This window comes from Felis catus, chromosome B4 (assembly GCF_018350175.1).
Source record: "Felis catus isolate Fca126 chromosome B4, F.catus_Fca126_mat1.0, whole genome shotgun sequence".
Lineage (NCBI taxonomy): Eukaryota > Metazoa > Chordata > Mammalia > Carnivora > Felidae > Felis > Felis catus.
The window spans coordinates 10,199,616-10,224,335 of NC_058374.1; the positions used below are offsets into that span (position 1 = coordinate 10,199,616).

The 24,720-nt window shown below is 40.3% G+C and overlaps 1 protein-coding gene across 1 annotated transcript in view; it reads left to right on the top strand.

The window, feature by feature from the left end:
- Positions 1-24,720, top strand: part of CELF2 (CUGBP Elav-like family member 2) — an 840,819-nt gene that overhangs the window by 192,794 nt on the left and 623,305 nt on the right. Inside the window, exon 2 of the mRNA XM_019833918.3 lies at positions 9,908-9,947. The gene's annotated coding sequence lies outside the window, so the exon portion shown is untranslated. The remainder of the gene's footprint in view (positions 1-9,907; positions 9,948-24,720) is intronic.

Below are 24,720 nucleotides of genomic sequence, written 5' to 3' on the forward strand. Positions count from 1 at the left end.
AGAATAAAGAAGAAAAATTAATGTCAAACTGAATAAAAGAGCTGAAAAGGTCAAAACTTGTTCCTAGGGCCAAGGAGTATGCCTGCCCATGGAAAAGATCACAGAAATCAAATTTAAAAACAGAGCTTATGCCCATAAATTTGTGGAACTAGCAAAATTGTCTGCAAATCGGCTTTCCGATGGCTCTGCGTTACAAACACATAATATGCACAAGAATATATTATGGATATACATAAACATATGTATAAGCAAGAAAGAAATTTCTACTTTTTCTTATAATCCAAATACCTTGAATTATCTCTTTAATTATCTGTCCTCAAGAAGATAAGAGCAGGCCCCCCTTGGAAGACCCATGTCTAGCCTGGATACATAAACCTACCGACGGGCATTAAAATTCTGTATCGAATGAGCACTCACTTTATAGTTGAAAATAAATATAATTAATACTGATATAATAAAGCAAATATCATGTTATTCTTTAATTTCAATTTCAATGCATCACAAGTTAGTTTTAAAAGAAGGGTAATGCTCTATTTTTGCAAATCACTTATCACTAAACTCTAGGAGCTAGGATTGCTCAGGGGAGGTAGGGCTGGATATGTCAGCACCTTGCAAATTGTTCTTAAAAGTTAATGTGCACAGATAACTCATTTGGTAGAAAAGTTCATAAAATTTTAAGGAAGAAGAAAAGATAAAGTTCCACGGAAAGTATTTGTGCAAGTTTATCCCAGTCACCAGCAACTCATGGTTCAGGAATGGAGCTAAAGTCCTTGAAACCTGTAATAGGGTTCCAGCCCTCCGGTCAGGCCCCAGGGATCCTAAGGGTTGGGGACTTTCTCAGCAGGCTTTGTCCTTCTCCCTGGTTGTGAAGGGAGAAGAATCTTCCTGTGGCTCTGTTGCCATCTGGGGTAGGTGTCCGGGCATCTCAGAGTTGCTGATTTCCATGGTCACCTCTTGGGTTCCTAAATCCCCTTGCCAACCAAGCAGTGCCAATCCATTCTTTCCATTCAGGACCCTCAGGGTTTTACCTTTCCCCTATTCTGGGAGAAGAGTCCCAGCCAGGCACCAGTGACTGAGTAGATTTGTAGAGTCCTCCTGGTCAAATTAGTTCCAGGTCAAAGGGCCTAGTGGATTCAGTGTCTCCCCAGGGGACAGGAGTCAGGGGAAGGAAGGTCACAGGTCAGTGCCCTGCATAGCCCCAGGCAGCCCAACAATGGTGACAGCTCTGCCTCCAACCAGCCCGTGACCTCAAGCAGCCCACATCAGTTCTGCCCTTTGAATGAAGCAGAAGAAACCAGGAAGGGTCTCAAGTGGTAATGTGAGTAGCTCAGAGGGCGAGGGAAGGAAAGCCTCGAAATGACTTGTCTCAGAATCGCCCAAGGTTCCTGCCTGAAAGGGAAGTTTGTATGCCAGCCAGAAAGAGGCTAGCTAGTTCACCTCACAGCCGAGTCTGAGGATTTTTCGTTGCGTATACATGTTCACACACACACACATACACACACACCTCAGCCTACGTTTATTAAGCCGAAGGCCCTCCAAAGTGTATCAGATGAGAACCTGATGGAGTTCTAAAGAATAGAAAGGAAAATGAATACACATTCTAGATAATCCAAAGGGTCCCTGTTTCATTTGAAAATGTTTTAAGATGTCAGGTTGAAAGGCACCATGCTATTTGAATAAATGAATCAATCCACCAGCATGGTAACTGTGGCAGTTAGAGCTATTATCGCTCAAACAGGCAACTTTAAAAAAAATATATTGTGCAATAGAATCAGGAAAAGTGTCTGGGGTCAGCCTTTTATTATAGTGACTGCCTATATCAGTGGATGTTGTGAAAATCAAACAAGTATTTGTTTTGGAAAAAACAAAACATTCAAAATGCGTTCCTGCCTTTAGCTCCTTCCAAATAAATGAAAGCATATGTATTTCTGACTTTGGGCTAGTGTTCTCAGGTGTTGGCACACTGAAATGGAGACGTTTTTAAGCGTTAAGAGGCCACAGGAATAGTTGCCAAGCTGGTCACAACTAAATCGGTCTTGAAATGTTTCCTATAACTCAAAAAGCATTATTGAAGTTTTTGAATATGTCCCCTAAATTTCAAGGAGTCGTTTTATTTTTATCTGCAGGAGCAGTATTACACTTATTGATGGATCTTTTAGACACTCTGTGGTGTGTGTGGGCTTATGCAAATTTGATTTTTCAAAGGCGCCCCTGTGAATGCACATGCCATTAGTCCCAATCCACTGGAACCCCTGGGATCAGTGCACAAGGTGGAATCAGAAGAAGTTCAGATGGAAATAAAATTGAGCCCTTTTAGCTCTCCAGGGGCGTATCCCATACCATTTCCCAGTAGGGATTTTGCTGGGCATCTCGGAATGACAGCTCCTTTTAGCTTTTTATCCTGAAGCCTAACCCCGTGGTTCTCTGCACAACCTCACAGTAGTCCTTTTGACTACATTAACTGCTCAAATCATGTGCCCCAAAGAGGCACAGCTTCGCAATAGCAGCCAAGCAAGTATTTCCGTTTTCTCAGCTGTTCAAAGGGATGAAATGGACAATCGTGGCAAAACAGCAGCCTAGAGGGAGAGATGAGCCACCCAGAACTTAGAGTGAACGTTTCTCGAGTACTGTGAATCGCTTCCCCTTTTAACATTTGTAGCAGTTTTATTGCAGTGTAGCTGACATACAACGAGCTGTACATATTAAAACATGTCATGTGTAAGTTTTACCATGTGTAGTCATCCCTGGGACCTTCACCGTTGTCAGGAGAGCATGTCACATTCTCCTCGGCTCTCTTTCCAATCCTTCCCTCCCATCACCCCCTGCGTTGCTCAGCCCCATCCCCCAATTTTCGACCTTCATCTGTTAAGGAAGCCAAAAAAGTTGTCCCACCAGAATGCCCCACCTTCTGGATTTGACTGGTTACTCCCTCTTGGTGCCGTTTAGCTCATTCCTCTGTCTGCCACGTTTCCTATAAAGTGGAAGGTGCAATTTAGAGGCCTGATGAATTTGTGTTAAGCATTTTGGGCTAAAAACAACATATGTAGTAAGTGTCATGTCCTATCCGAGATACTTAATATTGGGTTGACCCAACTGTTTCTATCTTACTTTCTCTGAAACTAGCTTTTATTTGTTGTTGTTTTATTATTTGCTGTTTTGTTTTTCGTGATTTCTTTTTCCCCCCTAAAAACTACACGTAAAAAAAAACACCTAGAAACTTGAGCAAGAATATTACTTGGGTTATAGTTCATGGAGTTTTAACATTGTCTCTATTACAAACTATTTGTATGTCCACTCCTGACTGTGAGGAGAGGTAGCTTAATCGTGGCTTTCAGTGGCAATAGATGTGGGTTTGAATGGTGGCCCTCTCACTGAAAGTAAGTAGTGTGGTCTTGGAAGATGTACTTTTCTCCTCTCAGCTTTAACTTCCTCACCTGCAAAATTAGAGATTAAAATGTCAGCTCAAATTCCCTGAAAGGTTGGTTATATAAATTAAAAGAGATAACATATCAGTTGTTTTGAGAAGAGTAAAATCCTAATCAAGTAAAAGCTTTCATTATGCTGATGCTCCTTTGAGATCAGGAAGAATCCTAAGAATTGAATTGCACCGGTGGCAACACGGAGACACAGAGAGAACTAGTGTAATGACTTTACAGAGCTGGGAACAGAACATCATCTTGTTGGCTCCCATCAGACTACAATGTTAAAAGCTGAATGACGTGATTTTATTTCCAAACTATGCATGATATATTCTTCCTAAAGGGGTCATGCAAATCTTGGTCCTACTTTGAAAGTAGAGTTGCCTTGCTCAGAGCCAGGACCCAAACACATAGAAGAATAACAGGGCTGTCATCTACGCTCACTCCCAAAATGCAGTCGGCACACTACCTAGGTCGGAGCATGCATTTTTGCAACACACCCCATGCTTACCTGCCATTGCTAATGTCGCCTCTTTCATGACATATTCATTTATCCTCACAAGATATAATTTCCTTTCCCTCTGAACCCTAGGCAATTTACCTTGAACTTTTCTTAGAGATCTTACACATTTTTCATAGTATAATTGCTGCTTATTTAAGATTGCATTCTCTGGCAGGCAAGGACCGAGTCTTATACATGGTTTAAGCGGAGCACATATTCAGCATACGCTTGCTGAATGCTGAAAGTGGACTTTCAGTCCCAGTCTGAGTTTCCAGTGAGAGTAATCACACCCTTACTGATGGGCCAGCCCAGCTGTAACCACTAGACAAAACAGGTCACTTACCAAACAACAAAATTCTGATCATACCTTAACAAAAGATAAAACAGGTAGTTTACAGCTTAGCTCTTAGGCTTTTAATAAATGTGAATGCCATATTTAAATTTGGGGAATTAAAACTGTCTTTATAATTAGTCATTATTCTAAGGGCTGGGTAAGCTAAATACTTAACCTCTAATTTTCTCCATTTATTAACAATATAAAATCTTTTAATATAGTCCCAAGAAAAAAAGCAGACCAATTCAGGCCAGCTGCTCATGGTTTTATTTGACAGCTCTAAGGTAATGATGACCATTAGCAATGTATAGTCTGGGGAAAGAAATCTGCCAAGGATCATTCCCTGGGGACATTCGAGTATACATTTACATGATGTTAATAAGATGCTTTTAGAGGACCAAATCTTTTACATCCTTAAAATTATATAGAAGCCAAGTAAGTACCATTCATATAATGGCAAAATGAATCTTAAGGCTTGTGGACAGGGCCACGGGGATGCAACCTTTTCTGCTTGGCCGTAGAACGTGAAGCCGCCACAAGGTTCTGCCTGGCCTTAAGCACATGGATTATATGGCGACAGTAGGAATCAGCTGCCCCTTTTGGAAGCTTAGAAGCAGTTCTGACATTTTAGGGTTAGTGTTTTTCCAAGTTTCTTTGAGACCATCAATATCAGAATGACTTGGGTAGTTCTGGAAAGTGCATATCCCTGGGGCCCCAATACAAAATACTGAAGCCGTATCTCTGGACTGGGACCTTGGAATCAGAGTTTCTACAAAAGTTCCATGAACTTGTGATTGTTACACACAAAAATTTGAGACCTCCATTAGTGAATCTGAGTCCCATCTTCGACATGCAGTGCTGCTACCCAGCACTTTGCTCTCCATCACCACGTTCTTTCCTTGGAAGCAGCCTAGCGTTTAGCGCTTTAAATGACCCAAATATGGCCGCCGCGGCTTTGGGAGAATCCTAACTGCTATCTGCTACACAATGAAACAAGTTGCCATGGGTCAATTTGATTGAGTTGTTCTGTTGGCCAGAACAATCAATGAGAGTGGCCTGATTATTTGGGGCCACATGAACAATAGAATCAGATGAAGCCCTGCTAATGCAATTACCAGCAATTGACTTCCGACCATGGGTCCGGGTGAATTCAAAAAGGCAGTCACTTTATAAGATGACCTGGTAAGTTTCTGTCTTCGGTCTGTATGTATCCCTCTGTCTGAGCAGACCCCTGATAGAGGGCTTTAGCAAAATTCTACTTCTTTGGCATACTTTGACTATTCTACACAATTAGTTACCACCCATCCTTGTGGTGTCTGCCTTTGTTACCTATAATGTTATTACATTAAAAGAGATATTCATGGGGCGTCTTGATGGCTCAGTCAGTTAAGTGTCTGACTATGGCTCAGGTCAGTGATCTTGTGGTTCATGAGTTCAAGCTCAGCATCAGGCTCTCTGTTGTCAGCACGTGGCCTACTTGGGATCCTCTGTCTTCCTCTCTCTCTGCTCTTCCCCCACTTATGGTCTCTCTCAAAAATAAATAAACATAAAAGAGAGAGATTCATGCCCCTAACATCTAACAAAAATGTTTCTAAACTATTGATGTTTACGTTATTTTTAAAGGTCAGTAAATTATATCTGATACTTTGAGAAGTTAAATGAATACTTAAAATTGCTTTACCCGTAACCATATTAAAATATCTCTATTTGGGTGCTATCATCAGACTTATCAGATACTAAGCAGTAGCAATTGCTAAAGAAGTTCAGTGATCTGACTATAAAGAATCATGTACTTTTTTAAAGCTACTCTTTGCTGCTTGGAAGATGATAGTGGTCTTTCTATTTGACAGTATTGCATGTTCTGTGTGGACACTCAATGGTTGCAAAAAGTCTGGAAACTGGGCACAAATGGATCTCTGTGGACATAGGGGACCAAGTGTTGATAGGTTTAAATCCTTCTTGCAGTCAATCAGTTTAAAATTACTTACCCACACACATAATAGTCCCAGAACTGGGGTAGTGCTTCAAAGGGGAGAGAAATCTCAGTTCCTGTTCATGGAAGAGGTTATAGTTCATTGTTGTGATCATGTGTGACTCTCGTGTGTAACTGAGATGTTAGTCATTTCATCTAACCTATACAAAGGTAGTTCATTCTGTTACACCTAAATAAAAACAAGAGAAATCAAACATTACTTTCCAAGATACACATGTAAGTGGAACAGAGTTTCCAAGATTTCAGCAAATAGCAAATAAAACAAACTAAAACCAATGTTCTAGCACATGACCATGGGAATTGTGATTTTGATCCTTGAACAACAAAGTGACTTTTTTTGTGAAAAATAGGTTATAGTCCTTGAGTAATAAGACAAAGGACAAAATGGCAACATTTTGTGTAGCTGAATGATTCTGATGCTACACTGGACCGTGTGTGTGTGTGTGTGTGTGTGTGTGTGTGTGTGTGTGTGTTTATAGTAACATGCTCTATCGGGAGTTTTTACCTTTTTTAAAAAAAATATTGAGATATCATAAATACAGGAGAGTATATAAAATGTATAAGTAAAGCTTGAAGAATAATTATATGTTGGGGGTGGCTCAGTTGGTTGAGTGTCTGACTTCAGCTCAGGTCATGATCTCACAGCTCATGAGTTCGAGCCCCACGTTGAGCCCTTGCTGACAGCTCTGAGCCTGGAGCCTGCTTTGGATTCTCTGTCTCCCTCTCTTTCTGCCCCTCCCCAGCTCATGTTCTGTCTCTCTCTCTGAAAAATAAATAAACGTTAAAATAATTTAAAAAATAAAAAAGAATAATTACATGTTAGTATCCATTTAATTACCATCAGATCCTAGGATGCTAGCATACTAGAAACTATGTGTCATGCCCACTACCCAATCTTGGTAACCATTGACATGATTTTTTGTGATATATATTTATGTATGTGTATATAAATTTTTTTAATGTACACATACTACAGTTTTTAGGAGTCCCCAAGCCCATGCTTACTCTGACACCAGCTATACGTTAGCAGGTCCCCCAAACCAACCTCAGGTTCCATAATTTGCTGAAAGGACAACACCGAACTCACTGAAGCTGCTGTTCTCACAGTTATGGTTTATTACAGTCAAAGGACAGAAAAACAGCCAAGGGAAGCAGCACATGGAACAGGGTCCAGGAAGGCTCCAAGTACACAGCACTTAGCGGTCCTTTCCCGGTGGCATTGTGTGGACAGTGCTTACTTCTCCCACAGATGACATGTGACAATATATACATAGCATTACCAACCACAGAAGCCCACCCAAGCCTTGGTGTTCCGAGTTTTTATTGGGACTTAGTCACATAAGCATGGTTGATCATCTGCTGGGCTAACCTTGGTCTCCAGCCCCTCCAGAAGGTGAGGTGATATGCATGATCCAAGGCTTCCCTATGTACCATAAATCCCATCAGTATTATAGACTATCTGGTGCAACCTGAGGCCCCCGGACAATGATACTCTTATCAGGCAGGATATTCCAAGGGCTTCAAAATTATCTCCCAAGAGCCAAAGGCAAAGGCCAGACCTCTCTTTGGGCAAGGTTAACTCTTTACTACACATGGTGAATATACATGTTATGCATATATATCTTTTCATTAAAAATATATTTTAGTTGTTTCTGTTTTTAAACATCATACAAAGGCTTCATTTAAATAATTATATATATCATATATGTATGATATATATATATATGATATATATATATCATATATATATATCATATATATATATTTGTGTTTTGCTTCTTTTTTATTCATTCCATACTGTGTTAATGTTCTAGGTATTTTTATCAAATATTAAGGAGAGTCTTGAAGTTTTATTATAAGATGAAAAGTAGATTTGATAAGTAACTATAGTATAGCAATAAAGCCAACCTAGAACTTCCTGCACAAACAGTTAAGGACTCCATTTTTTCATAAGTATGCCCTTTATGATCTGTGATGAGTGACTTAGATGACCCCAGAATGAAATATAGTCATTTTTATTTTAATAAAAGCTATCACTCACCTATCTATATTGATTAACCTTAATTATTAGGGTCTCATCACATTAGCCTCCTTATCCCCAACAAAGATGAAATCAGTCACAGCCTAAGCCAGGGGTCAATACATTTTTTCTTAAAGGACTAGGTAGTAAATAGTATGAGTTTTGTAGGTCCTATCCCTTCTGTTCCTACTCACCTCTACAGTTGTAGAATGAGAGCAGCCATAGACAACATGTAAACAAGTATGTGTGGTTGTCTTCCAATAAACCTTTATTAATGGAAACTGAAATTTGAATTTTGTAGAATTTTCATATGCTGTGAGATATGATTTTTCTTTTGATTTTTCAGGCATATAATAAGGTAAAAAAAACCATTTGGGGGTGCCCAGGTGGCTCAGTCGGTTAAACATAGACTTCAGCTCAGGTTATGGTCTCATGGTTTGTGAGTTCGAGCCCCACATTGGGCTCCTCACTGACAGTGCAGAGCCTGCTTGGGGCTCTCTCTCTCCCTCTCTCTTTGCCTCTCCCCCACTTGTGCTTTCTGTCTCTCTCTCTCTCAAAGTAAATAAATAAACTTTTTTTTTAAATTTTTTCAACGTTTTTTATTTATTTTTGGGACAGAGAGAGACAGAGCATGAACGGGGGAGGGGCAGAGAGAGAGGGAGACACAGAATCGGAAACAGGCTCCAGGCTCCGAGCCATCAGCCCAGAGCCTGACGCGGGGCTCGAACTCACGGAGGGTGAGATCGTGACCTGGCTGAAGTCGGACGCTTAACCAACTGCGCCACCCAGGCGCCCCAAAACTTTTTTTTTTAAGGGAGAAACCATTTGTAGTTCATGAGTCCTATGAAAACAGGTAGCAGGCTGGATTTGGCCCACAGGCTATACTTTGACAACTTCTGACCCAGGCCAATGGATTCCGAGTTTCTAGAATTGGGTTCAGGTTTTCTATTTATAATAGAATACTCCTCACCTCTCACTAATTCATCAATCTTATACCTCTGACAATCACAAAAATGAATTGTAACTCATATAAAACACTTCAGAACCCAATTTTTATTGCCTAACCAAAAAAATAATGTTACGTATAGTAAATGGATTTTAGTAAGCATTGGACCAGAATAACTAGCTGACGTTCTATATTTTACACCATAAGTAAAACAGACCAAGCAGATTCCCATAATAATCTCTGACATTAAGTCCCTGGATAGAATTTTGATGGCAGAAGAAAGGCATTAATTTTCCTCCTGCCCCCAATTCAATTGATATGGATCAAATAAAAGGTAAACATCAGACATCAAAATCCCCAAGGTAATATAGACAAACTCTAATAAAAATCTCATCAACACAGATGTGGCAGAAATCAGAAATCAATTAATGCAGTGCTATCGTTTTACTCTGAGCATTGAAGAGGTCCCTGACAAGTAAATTTCACTTCTGCCTTCACTTTAGGTCCATGAGCACAATGAGCAATCTGCAATAGCAAATCACACAAAAGTCATCTCATTTGCTGGTTATACATTGCTTTCACTGCAACTTTTTTTAATAAAAAAGTGAGCAATTTTTTTAAGGATATGTTAGCATAGAATATCTTTCTCAAATTCAGGGACTGAACTTAATTACTTTTTTTTTTCATCTTCAGGTCTACAGAACTAAAGAAAGGAGTTATCCAGCTAAGGCAGGTAAGAGCTTCCTTCTGTAGGCTTAAGATGGACTGCTTGAAGACACCTGTTAAAGGTAGTGGTGGTGGCTTAATCACATGGATTCGCTTATCCGATTTCTGCTTCCTAATATAAGAGTAGTGCTGTTGTTTCTCTTTGGATTTTTCTCTTCTGGATGTTGTTTACTATTGAGTCTGATCCTTTGTCTCTTTGGATCCCATTTATATAAAAGCCTACCTGTTGTTGGATATTGAAATTCCTGTATGACTAGTTGATTTCATATTCTACTCTTGGTTATTTTGTTGCAAGGTGTTTTGTTTTCTTAAAGCATTAGCTTCTCTTAAAATATTTTGAATAAGGTTATTGGAAGAATGTTCAGAAAATTAGGCACATGGGTATAGTTTTTAGGTTGTAAACAGTCGACTCTACACCAACCCTGTCACTCCTCAATTGACAAAATGGCACACCACACCCAATGACTGTCAATATCACAGTCACCTGTTCATGCCACTCAGCAAGGCTCTGTGGAAAGAGGTCATATTTATTTTTTTTGTTTCTGTGATTTCAAGTATCAAAATACTAATGTCCAAATTTGAAAGAATAATTAAGTCCCCTTAAATAACTTAACACAGGTGCTTTCCTGACTGTGGTATTTCTGTATCTAGACCTGTGAAGATTTATACAGTGCCCATGTCTCAAGACAACCCAGAAGAACACAAAAACTAATCAACCACTTTCAAGTCATGCTTACAATAAAGCTATTCAGAATCCTTTTCCTTTTTCTTTTAGGTTTTCAAATATCATTTCCATTGAGTATTGAGGACCACAAACTCAGGAACATTGTTACTGATAAATGATTTCTATTAATAGCCATTTTATTCATTAGAGCTGTTTAATTTGTATTGGTTTTGTTGATTTTATGCTTGTGTTTTTTTTTTTTTTTCAACACATTCCATTTTTCTGTTTCTTTTCAATGTTTTAATCCAATTACCAGCCCGGTAAACAAGCATTTGCCACATCTACAGTAGAGGCACTGAACTGTGAATAGAAGTGATTTCTGATTACAGACAGGCTAATTTTCAAGGGACAAGAGGAACAAAATGCAGTGAACTGAATAAAAGAATAATGGAAAATACCTTGTTAGGTGACATATGGCACAGATTTAGAGCCACAGATTGGAAAGGAAAAAGTTACTTAATCCTAAAATACATATGCATTGCATGGATCGTAGTTATGATCTGGATCATGTATGATCTCTTGGTTATGAGAGGAAAGATATTTTACACATTTTATTGTTCAGCAGTGTTCATTAATATTAGGATTAGCCTCTCTAATTGAGAGGGTGGCAAAAAAAACAGTTCAGAGCCTGTCAAGCCCCAGAGTTTTGTAAAGAGAGCCAAAGGCAGAGGCCATTAGGCAAGAGTGTCTTCAGAGATCTGGAGTTTCTTTTCCTTCTCGCTCTTTCTTGTCCCCTTTCTCCACCTCTTTTTATAATTTCTACCTCCATGGCCTCCTACTCTTACCAAACCAAACCAAACAAACAACAACAAAGAAAAAAACCCTCTCAAACTTCCTGTACCTAGAGGAATGATTAATAGCATTTGGGGACTTATCCATGTTGTGATTTTTCACACATTGCATGGCATTCATGCCTTGGGCTAAAGGGAGAAAGTAGTGATAATAGAGAATTATGATTGCTTTAATATGAGCCAACAGACGGGTGAACATTCTAGGTAGTAATAGGACGTTCACAGATCTGCCTAAGTCGTGGGGGTCTCAATGCAAAGTGGGTTTCTCCTCCATGAATGTGAGGGCTGACCATGATTACTTATTGGAGTCAGAGTCAAAACAAAGTGAATCTAGAAACTCGATGCAGATGCTTCTTACCAGTCTCGCCAGGAATATGAATGACAGAGGGGATGGGAATGGAAAGCCCTTTACATTGGCAGAGGGTTAGGTAAAATAAAAATCACAAATAATGAGTGCTTTGTCAAATTAGGCCACCTTCCATCACAAGAATAGAATGTCTTGCTTTGAAGCTCCGAAATCAGAGAAACAACATTCATGGGCTTCTGAATCTTCAAGAAAGCTAGCAGGCACCTAATATTCATAGCACTGGAAGCTACTTCACTGAGCCTTTAACCACTGTGAGTTAAGATTCCTACCTACTGATGAACTCTCTTTGGTCACAGCAAAGCTAACAAAAGGCAGGAGGCTAAACACAAATGACCACTGGAGACCAAAATATCAATCTCTTAGGAGGAAAGAAGAGGTTGAGAGGGTTTTCAGAACAAATGGAATGCAGCAGTGGAAAGCAGATCAACTCTTAATTTGCTCAGTGCAACGCATGGATTTGATGATCCTTGGGGGAAGGGGTGTCCAGAGGTAGATAGATCAGCTCAAATTTTGGCCCTGCACTCCTCTTCTCAGAGGCCAAAAGAAACTAGATCGAACACCTGTCTTCTGATGGTTTTATGCAGTACAGTCTGATTCTACCTAGCAATGCAGCTTAACACATTTCTTTCCATTCTTTAGGCAAACATTGAATCATAAAACTTTGCACAGTATTTAAAAGACATTTAGCTGCCAAATTATGAATAAAATGGGTGATTTAGACACTGGAATCCAAAGCCTGATGTCACTTTTATCATCCCATTTCATTATATACTATAAAATGCAGAGCTGTAACTTATAATGACAATGACAATCACACAGAATATATTCTGTAGATTTACTTCTAATGCTAACAGACTGTGTTTTAGACAGACTGTATAGTCCATATACATCTAACACACAGGACTTTTGACTTTAGTTTCAGTGGTTTTATAAGATGTCTCATGGGGCCCTGGGTGGCTCAGTCAGTTAAGCATCTGGCTCTTGATTTTGGCTCAGATCATGATCTCACGGTTCATGAGATCAGGCCCTGAGTCTGGCTCTGCACTGACAGTGTGGAAGCTGATTGAAATTCTCTCTCCCTCTCTCTCTGCCCCTACCCCATTATGTCCTCCCTCTCTCTCTCTCTCTCTCCCTCTCTCTCTCCTTCTCTCTCCCTCTCACTTTTTTTCTCTGTCTCTCTCAAAATAGATAAACATTTAAAAAAGAACACTTAAAAAAGAAGAAGAAAAGATGTTTCAGGTGCCAAGACCTAAAAAAATTAGCTGATGTTCATTTGAATCCTGACTTGATCAGAGACGGACTTTATAGCCCAGGACCCCTACTGATGAAACAGAAGACTGTTCTGGGTGTGAATATGAAAATAGTCTGTTTCCTAGTAGACCATGGACATTTGCATGAGTTGGGTAAAGAGTAAAGTGAGCCTTCAGTAAATAAAAACTGACATGTAGAAGGTGAACGATCTAGCTTGGTTTTCTACATTGATCAAACTCATTGAATAAATGCTTAACAGTCCTCTCCCTACTGGGGAGGGAAGAATGGGAGGAAAGAGTCCAGTTCAGAATGGTAGTGGCAGGGCAGGGACTAGATTGCCTTCTGTAGCCTTTTGCACCCACAGCTGTTCCAGTAGTCCATGCAAACCATGGTTACATTTTCAGGACCTCGCTGAATGATGTGATGGGGAATTTTATCTACAATCCCTCTGTCAACATGGGGATAATATTGTGAAAGTTTAGACTTGCTTCTTCATTGGCAATTTGTTGATAAGATGGAGGGAGCGTCTCGCTTCGTATGGCCCTATGCTATTTGCTGATTAGCTGGAAAAGAGTTTGGAGCTGGGGCACCTGGGTGGCTCAGTCGGTTAAGCGTCCGACTTCGGCTCAGGTCATGATCTCGCGGTCTGTGAGTTCGAGCCCCGCGTCGGGCTCTGTGCTAACAGCTCAGAGCCTGGAGCCTGTTTCAGAGTCTGTGTCTCCCTCTCTCTGACCCTCCCCCGTTGATGCTCTGTCTCTCTCTGTCTCAAAAATAAATAAACATTAAAAAAAAATTAAAAAAAAAAAGAGTTTGGAGCTGCCCCCATGGAAGAGTAAATCAGTTAGTGTTAACAGAAAAACTAGTTGCTAAAGAAACCTTAACTTTCTGTGTGGGGGGGGGGGGGGGAGGTGCACACACATATGGGTATCACAACCTCTTGTTAACTCATCCCTTCTCCAATTAAGCAGAGCAAACTCCCCATCATGTTATCAGGGTTGGTCCATCCTCCCATGACTAGCCCCATGATGTGGCTTTCTCATCCTGTATTTGGGACTGTGTCTGCCCCAATTTCACATTCTTGACTACAGCTTGAATAACGGCCATCCTACCTAAATTCCTGACATCTGGTAATTGTGTAGTCCTTAACCCTTGTTTCAGAAACCTGTAGCATTCACTTCTCATCTATTTTGGTTCTGCTTTCTTGGGCCTGATTTATGCCTATTCCTTTTCCTGTGCTCAGCCCCATGAAAACACCCTACGCTTAAATGCTGGGGTGCCTTTTCCATTTTGGTATTTTACAAAAGAGTCTCTTACAGAATCACTGCATATATCGGCATAGTTGCAAAGCACTGTGATGCTGTGGGCCTAAGCTGCTTTTTAAAGGATGCCCATAGACTATGCCCAAAAGGACTGCCAGAGAAATACTAAAGGTTAACTTTCCTCCACCTGAGATTTACTGCTGAAATTAGCAGAGCTCATTTGAGAGATAAATTTGCTCTTTAAAAATTTATTTCCTCTGCATTCATTTTCCCTTCCTATAAATGGGAACCTGGGATCTCATAAAACTAAATTAAAATTATCAAATACTATTGAACCAACCTAATGAAAATTTTAACCAAAAGTCATTGTAAATTAGGTATGCGCTATACTGAGAACACAAGCCCTTGTAAAGTAGATATTGTTCTTATGTAAACTCATGAATGGAGACTTTCTTGAATAAATTACTTCTTAATAACATCAGAAAGTCATTGGCTGGGTAAATATCTCCCTGGGGCATTCGCTGATATTCTGGAATTTAAATGTTCAATAGAACTTCATATTTGTCACCTTTACTAACGAGTTTTGCTTTATGAAATCATTATTAGCATGAAAAGGTTAAATTTTGTGTCTTATTTCTAGAATTCATACCATTTAAAAGAGCTCAAGGGATTGAAATTTGTCTTGCTGGAATGCAACATTTGCATAATTTCTCTTACCCCAACATTTTCTCTCCCCCATCCACTGGCACTTTGCTACCTGAAGCAGGAGGGAAACAAATGATCAGAACAGCTAGAATGTCTGGGAATTTCTGCCGAAAGGACCAGGTAGATTTCCTTCTCAAAGGACCAGATCGCAAAATTATTTCTTCCATTCTAACTTGTGGTTCAACATCTAAAACTTTTAGGGTGGTTCTTTCTAAGCCACATATTCCCGGCAAGGGCACCCATGGCTGCTACATTTATAAGGCTCGTGAACACATTTAGCAAAACTCCCTGAGTTGTGAGACTTTGCTTTGTTGTGCTCACGCTGGGGTTTTTTATTTGGAGATATTTTCCCTGAATTTCTTTCATTTCAACATTTCAGCAGATATACTAATTGTTCTTTTCTCAAGATGAGAACAGTAGGCCCTGTAACTTCAGCGTGGGGAACCCTGTGAGGTAGGAGACAATATGCTCATTTATGATCAGACCGAACTGCTTTTCCACATAGAGAACAGAGAAGCAATGCCGTGAGATTTCAAAGATGTGTCCCGATGACCACACTCAGCAAGAGAGATGCCAATAGATTATCATCACTCCTCTTCTGTGCTGCCCAGATCCTGCCCAGACTCCCCCTGTTTGTGGCTATTTTCCCAAATTTACTGCTGACTTTATATCAGCCAATAGGATATTTGCTGCATGTCCAGGATGGAGAAAGTCCAGGGTGCATTGCTCCCTGACAAGTAGGTATTCATGGCACCTTTATAATATTTATAGCGTCTAGCTTCCCTAAAAATTTAATCAATACCTTAAGACTAATCCATGATGCTATAATTGGTTATAAGAAAATGAATGGTCTCCTTTTGGAGGGCCATCATCTTTTATCACTTTTGCTATTTTAGGTCAAAAAAGTATATTGAATAAGATCATAACATGAAAAACCAAAACTAATATGTGAACGTACTTCATATTACTGTGAAATGTTTTTTAACACATAGGCTAAAGATATTAACAAAAGTTGTTCAAGGATGGTTTTATGACCATGAATTTTCTCCTACGCAAATACCTAAGAAAGCCATGGAAATCACCATGGCACAAGACAGATCTGCCAAGGACCCCAGATTAGTAAATAACTGAGTGTGTTCCCTAATGTCTGCAAAGAAAACCCTGTATTCAGCCAAAGATTTTAAACAGAAGTGAAAGTCGGTTCCACATTATGCTACAGATTCATTGAAATACATATATTCTAACAAAATTATCTCTATATACATATACATAACATTTTTCTACTGAATTTAAAATCAGATCAAATCAAATATGATTGAAATCAAATATGAAATCCCACAGAAAATATTTCCTGGGTTGATAATAATCCAAACACCAGACAGAGTCCCATGGCAGGAGTCAGAGTAGACAGGATTGAGAATGAGGTTTAAATAGTGACTAGCTCAGTGAACGGGAGGTATGATGTGCACTTACAGTCTCTAGGACCCATGGTCTCTGATCGCTTCTGCAGTTTCTCCATCATTCCTCCAAATTCTGAATTCTCTCCACTTCTTCGCTACCCTCTGAGACATTATGGGTTTCCTCCATGGCAGAAGAGTCTCTGACCTCACACTTGAAATTCCCAGAACCTTGTACCTTTGTAACTTGACCGGCTCGTTCCCATGTCTGAGTGGCAGGTGTCACCCTCCAGGGTATGAGGTGCTCCAGTCTAAAATCCCCTTGTGCCTGAGGCTCGTGTTATACAAAGCATGTTTCCTGTCTTCCAATTCTGTCTTATTAAAATTATCTATGTATCTTTAAGCAAGAGTTATCCATCTCTATGCACAGCAGCACACTACATATGGTATACTGATTTGCCAAAATAAAAGTTGAAAACTGAGGGGTACCTGGGTGACTCAGTTGGTTAAGCATCTGACTTCAGCTCAGGTCATAATCCCATGATTCATGGGTCCGAGCCCCACATCAGACTCTGTGCTGACAGCTCAGAGCCTGGAGCCTGCTTTGAATTCTGTGTCTCCCTCTCTCTCTGCCCCTCCCCTGCTCATGCTCTGTCTCTGTCAAAATAATAAATAAACATTTTTAAAAATGTCTTTAAAATAGAAGTAGAAAACTGAGTCAAGAATGTCCAACTGCACCCATCAGGTGCCCTGTCAGTGTGGATTGGTTGGCATTAGTTCAGATAAGACAGAACACCTGGAGACAAAAATTTCAGCTTAACCTCCTACCAGCTGTGTGTCCTTAAGAAAACTTGTTTTGTTGTTGTCTTAGTTTCTTTTTCAGAAAAAAATGGAGAATTACAGTATTTCCTATCTCACAGTGTGGTTTTATGGATTATGTAATAAAATATATTTAAGGTGCTTGGAATCATGACCAGGACGTGTTATTACAACATCTTGCCTTCGAACAAGGCAAAGAAATAGCCATCCACCTGGAGCTAGCATCCAATCTGGGTTTGGGAGGAAGTTGAGTATAAAAAATGATTGTAGGGCTTAATAAATAGCAAGACAGGAGTGACACCAGGGCCTGGGAATTGCCAACATGGTAGTGGTTGTTTATAAGATGTTTCTAACAGGACCAGGGTGTAGAGAATTGATGATGGATTACCAAAGCAGCTGTTGGATGATAGCTGTCCACTGCAAAGAAAGAGGACCACAGGAAACCCATCTCATTAAGAATGCTCCAAAGCACTGCTTGGGGCATGTTAAGAACTAGGAGCTGTAGGGGTGCCTGGAAGGCTCAGTCGGTTGAGCGTCTGACTTTGGCTCAGGTCATGATCTTGCAGTTCGTGTGTTCCAGCCCTGTGTTGGGCCCTGTGCTGACAGCCTGGAGCCTGGAGCCTGCTGTAGATTCTTTGTATCCCTCTGTCTCTGCCCCTCTCCCGCTTATGCCTCTCTCTCTCTCTCTCAAAAATGAATAAACATTAAAAAAAATTTTTTTTAAAGAACTGGGAGCGGTATACAGACCAGCTCTGTAGGCATCCCTGAGGGCTAGCATGGTAACCACAAGCCCTGACAAGACACCAGCCATATCATTTCATAGATCCTAGAAACTATCTAATAGGATGGTAAATCTACAGTGGAATACTCACTTTAACTGGAAAAAGGCCTTCAGGAGAAGATCTTAAGCCAATGGAATTGATTCACAGAGCTCAGAGTGGTAGAACAGTTCCACAAATCAGGCCACTTCTGTGACATTATGCAAATTAACTGACTTTTCTGCTATGTCATTAACAATACATATATCTCTTAGGATACACAGAGAGTTAAATAAGAGACGTAAAGCAGGGTGTCTGGGTAGCTCAGTCGGTTGAGCATATGACTCTTGATCTCAGCTCTAGTCTTGGTCTTGGGGTCATGGGTTTATGCTCGACCCTGGGCTCTGCTCTGGGCTCTGTTCTGGGCTCCACACTGGTTGAAAAGCCTACTTAAAAAAAAAAGAGAGAGAGAGACAGACAGAGAGAAAGAGAGATAAAACTTATGGAAGTACTGAGCAAAGTCCTTAAGGCAAAGTAAATAATACATACACGTAACTTTTTTGTTGTTGTTGTTCTTCCTAATCCCATGTACCTGAAAAGAAGACCATATGCCTTTCTTAAAATTATGTATCCTTTAGTTTTCAGGATAATAGTCCAAATAGTGGAGGAGCATCCTCAATGAACTGTAGGTCTGGGGCTCTGGTCCAATAATGTGCTCATGCAGCAAACACATTCTGGGCTGAGCTGCTTCCTGACTGACTACTGTTTTATTTCCTTTCACTTTACAGAAAAGTCAGCAATGAAAGACTTCTCAAAGCATCCAACTATTTATTATCATAAGCAAACAGCAGAAGACAGTGCAAAAATTAAGGATCCATTTTCACACACGCCAACACGGAAGGAAGGGTTGTCTAGAGTCAGGCTTTTCAACAACACCCACATAGAGTCATCACCATCTTAACCATCACTCTTGATTATATAAGTCAGTAATGAATTCTGTCTTTGCTACTAGCCTACAGTGTGGCTTTTCGTAAATATATGTAACATGCTGGTAAATTTGTATATCTATTATATATACAACATCTATATAGAATACATAATTATTATGTATTCTGTATTATGTACTAGTAAATTAGTGTAGATACAGTATATATGCTATATGCATGTTATATAGTATATGAGATACATACTATAGTGTAATATGTATTATGTGCTATATACACTATGCACTAGGGTATTATATATACTAGTATATTATATATCTATTATATGCTATGGTAGAAATATACTATATACTGTAGTGTGTATGTGTATGTATATACACTACTATATACACTATATCCCAAATACTATATATATTACTATATATACTATATACTATAGTAAGATATGTATCTTGCTATCAGATATATATATATATTATATATATATATATATAATTAAGATATCTTAATTTTTTCAAAGTAAAATGCCTTACTTTATTCACAAAGATTTTTTTGATAAGAAAATATGGAAGATGCAAAGGATCCTTTGAGAAATTAAATATTATCCCAATTGTGCTGCACATTATTTGTGTATAAACATACACACATATGTATATCAGACTTACCTAAGAAAATAATACATGTTTTGAAGACAACTCCAGTTAAGTTTTTTTCAATCATTAAACTATAATGATGATCATTCAATCAAGATAGGAGAAAATTTCTAGAAAACTTTAAGAGTTTGCTATAATTTACCAGTTCTTTTTTTAAAAAATATTTTTTAAGTTTATTTGTTTGAGAGAGAGAGAGAGTGGCAGAGGGGCAGAGAGAGGGGGAAAAAGAGAATCCCAAGAAGGCTCTACACCATCAGCTTACAGCCCAATGCAGGGCTTGAACCCACAACCATGAGATCATAACCTGAGTCTAAAGCCAAGAGTTGGACACTTAACCGACTGAGCCACCCAGGTGCCCCTAATTTACCAGCTCCTTGATATCATAACTGCTACTTAGTGCACCCAGGAGCCAGGCAGTGTGCTAGAGATGGGCACATCAGTGGTAAATGATTCATATGCAGCTATGTCCTTGTGGAAACAGACACTTAGACACCTAGTAAATAATGGTACAAACAGATATATAATTGCAAATTGTCTCAGCGCCTGTAATGGATAAGATCACAAGTAGATGCGAACTGGTCATTAAAATAGTCCCTGAGGAAGTGACATTTGCTCCACTATCTGCAGGGTGATTTGTAGTCATCTACAGAGACAGGGCCGGCTGGGGAATGGAGAGGAGATGAGAGGTGAGGGTGACCTCTCATGCAGAGGAAGGAGGGACTGGTGTGGAGGAGGTTGTCTGAGGTCCACTGGATTGCATAGTTGGGGAACTGGAAGAAGCCAGTGGAAGGTCGGGGGAGCTCCAGGAAATGAAGGAGCCGGGTTGCCACAGAAGGCTGGAATCTCCTGCGGCCTTGCCGACCTTCCCAAGGGTTTTGATCTCTATTCTAAGAGCCATTATAAACTGCTCCTGACTTTCAATTGAAGTGAAGAGATTTGCACTTTCCAAATAACAGCGCTGGTGACTGATTAGAAGAAGAGAATGGTGTCATCAAAATATTTCCAGATTTCACACTTTTCTTACTTTCATCTTAGGGGAGACTGGTCTTATAGAGAGAAACTGCATCTCACTAGTTAAATGTTGACATTTTAATAATTCCAGGAGAAATAAGAAAACTCCAACCTCTACCTTAAACTGAAAATATGGCCCCTGCTAGATATCTGGAATCCCCAAACAAAAGGTTTACTCCTTTTGCCTAAAGGCTTTATCCCTATTAAAATGCTAAAATTAAAATAAAATGAAATAACATAACATAACATAACATAACATAACATAACATAACATAACATAAAACAAACGTGTGCTCTGAGAAGTAGCACATGAAGCCCATTTGTCCATTATACCTCAGTGTGGAGCCATCATTCTCTTTCTTAGGAAGAGGTGTTGTTTAGCAAGAGGTAGAATAAAACCCACATATAGGAATATAGATGGGTAAAATGACCAACACCATGGAGAAAGGAAAGGGAGACCAAGGGAAAACCCAAAAACCAAATTCCCAGACTTCGCAATTTTATAATCTGATCGCTACCTTGTTTGAGAAAAATTTGCACGAAGCCCTAACTACCGAGTTCTGGCTTCATTCATTGCTTCTGCTGTACCTCAACTCAAGGATGCGACCTTGATGTCTCCCTTTCTCCTGCCCCCATAAGTAACAACCATGAAGCAAAAACTTAGCTTATCAGTGGCACTCAGGTAAAACAACTCATAAACGCTCCGAGTAGTGTTTGCAATTTTCCTGGAACTGAAAACATCAGGCTCCAGGTTTGAAGCCCCAGCCAGACGGGATGAAGGCAGACTTCAGGGAGCTGGTGCAGGAGGAGGGCCTTTGTGAGCCTTCTGCCACTGAAGACACTAATGCCGCTTCCCAACCTGCTCAGAAGGACTAGACAGACAAAACCCAAACACAGAATAAGATGCAAATATCCCCAGGAACTGGGACAAGTATGAGCCTCAGCTCCAAATGTCAATTACTGGAAGTCTCCAGAGCCTGGTTAAAAATAGATATGCAGGTTTCTTTGTTCCCATGTCAGAAAGGGTCATCCCATCAAATCAGATTCCCATCACCCTCTTTTCACCCAATAGCTGAGTTGTCATCCGTTTGCAACTGTAAACCTTGGTCACGGCACTGTCACAGGGTCCAAATTAGCATGCGCCCTTTCAATTATATCCAAATACCACGGTCTCCAGGTTTTCACAGGGTGTGCACTATGTGGAGACACATGTAGACATACTACAGGTAAACACTGCTAGAACCAGGCTGTTTTCCCCCAAATAGCCTGTGCGCGTTTGTGCAGAGAGAAAGTAGGGGTGGGTTGGAGTCGCCAGCAGGCAAGCAAAGGCAGACCAGGAGGCAGGACGGGGTGGAGAGGAGGAGAGACGCATGCGATTTTCCATTTCAGCTGCCATCTCACTTAGGGACCTTTAGAAGGTCCCTCACACTGCAGTTTTCCTCTTGTCCGTACTTAGGTGAATCCCTAGCTACCCACCTTTGCCCGAGAAATACTGTACAAATGAATTAGATTTAGTCTGAATGACTCATGAACTTCTCCTGCTAAAAGTACTTAAACCTGCAGCCAACTCCAAATTAGACTCGGTAATTGAAGGAGCCGCAGTGCAGATATTCCCAAATAACAGACAATCCAGAAGTCATTTTGACTTGATTCTGGTATGCAATGTTTCAGTTTTGAGGGGAGCAGCGGGTTTGCTTCCCTAATTAGTTTGGGCTTAAGCCAGTGTTAAACTTGTATTCTCTTCCCTGAGCCTTGCCTGGCTCAAAACAGAAAGGTACGGAACAGGAAGGAGAGCCCCCAAAACGGACATTTTGCCACCGAAAGGGGAAGCATTCGTCCCAAAATGAACAATTTACAGATTCTCAATAAATCTGGGCTTCACTTCGGAGAGAGGAATGCTGGTGGTGTGCTTAACTTTTCGTTCTTGCCAGAAATTTCCTTTTCATCTGACTCACTCCTTTATGGGTCTCTCACCTGTGAGTCTTTGGAATTTAGCCCTGCTGAGGAGCCCCCTCCCCAGCCCACCCCAACCCCTGCCAACCCAGAAGAATCACTGTAGCTGTGTCAGTGCTTGGGACAGCTTAACCGGGCTTATCACATCTCTGCCATGGGGACTTCTACAGATAAGCAGGCATTTTAAGAGCTAGCCCTCCCTCTAAAAAAAGAAGAAAAAAAAAAGATTCAGACCTGTTTGGGGGATGAACAGAATTTATTAGAGCTCAAGTATACCTCCCTTTCAATACAAGCAATTGTATTCCCTTGACCCTTTTTTTCACATAAGTTTTCTTTCCCCAACTAGGTATAAAATGGAAGAGCCTATAGAACTGACTCCATTTCAGACCATTTATGGTGCCTACCCAAAGGGCCATCCTGTTCTCCCTGACAGCTCTCAGCCATTCTGCTGTCTCCTGTGGGGCCCAGCGTCATCTTTTCAGAGCCCACAGGCCTTGGGAAGCGATGCCTTTTTCCTCCTCTGTCCTTGCCCTCTGAGTCCCCTTTGAATAACACTGAGCAAGTTCACAGTTCTTGCCGTGTACTGGGAACTGTTCTAAACCCTCAGTGTATATTAACTCATTTTATCACAACTGTATAGACAACGGTTTTATTATCCACATTTGACAGGTGAGGAGACCTGAGGAGAGAGATGTTAAGTAAATTTCAGTTCGCCGCACAGCTAGTAAGTGATGGGCTGAGAATTCAAACCCAGCATGCTGCTGCCCAGCTCGCCCTTCTAATCTATAGCGCCGCCTGACGGCCAGCCTGGCCCTACCCTACCCTGAGATCTACACTTCCCACGCTGAGGGTTCAGAAGGACACAGACTATAACACTGAAGATAAAAGCGTAGTTCTGCATGGGTCCTCTCAACTACGGTTTCTCGGTGGCTCTCAATCATCAATTAAGGCAGAATGTCTGCACGTGGGGAATGGAGTGTTTAAATAGCTCCCCAGGTGGTTCAGGACAGCCAGGGCTGAGAACCATTCATCAAGATTAATAGAAGGGAGAAGAGAAGGAGGTAACAGAAAATGATGGGTAATAAAAATCGAGGTGTTTTAGATTCCGAATCCCAACATTACCCCAGGGCCTGGGTCTTACTCCACACGTAAAAATGTGTAGCCCTTTCTCAGACAAGGGAGAATTGCGTGTAATTAAGTTGGGCCTCCCTCTTTCTTGAAGGAAAAATCATAAAATCGTAATCAATACAGCAGTGTAATAGACTAGAAGTTTGGGCAAGAGAATGTATATGATGAGGTCTCTTCTGCCTCAAAAGATAGGTGATCGCAGAGAAAAATATTATAGCAACACTAAATGGCAACCATAAGGTGGATTAAAATATCTTCTTACCTCTGTCCTCACTTTGCGTTTACAGTGGAACTCACTTCAGTACTTTGTAAGCTAGATAATTATTTGAAACCCCTGCAGTCCCAAAGCTATCTCTGAGCAAAGATTTAATGTCTGAGTTCTATGGTGAGATTTCTGATTACCAAGACTTCATCATCTTTATGAAACAAGCGACAATACATTTACTGATATACAGGACAGTTTTATCATAGACTGTTAAGTCTGAGCTACCATTGTCAAAACAAATGGATAAAGCATATTGTGTGATTTACTTTCCTTGATTTTTTTCTCTCTGTTTGCATACCCACTCATCTGCAAAATTTGGTAATTCACAATGGGGCTCTCTGTCATTAGTCTGAATTAGTAAGTTTCTACTGTATTTTAGAAATCAAATTGAAGTCCTCAGGAGGTTGAAATACTCGAAATTATCTAAATGATTTTCATTATTGTAGCTCAGATTTTTATTAAACATGTTATTACTTTTCAGAAATAATGAACAATAATATAATAATTAATAATCAAATATACATCAAGGGGTACTTTATTTCAAACTACAAAATTAAAAGGCCGATCATCAGCATTGTAGTGATGGAGTATAGTCTCTGGTATCTCTGTGAGATTTTTTTGTTGAAACGTTTGGGCTTAGTTAACTCTCAGGCAGGCACATTGCTATCTCTGTCATCTTGCCACCTGTTCTGATGACCAGTGCATCGTGTCTACTGGCTCCCGGCACAGGCTCTTATCCATAGAGAGAGAAGTTT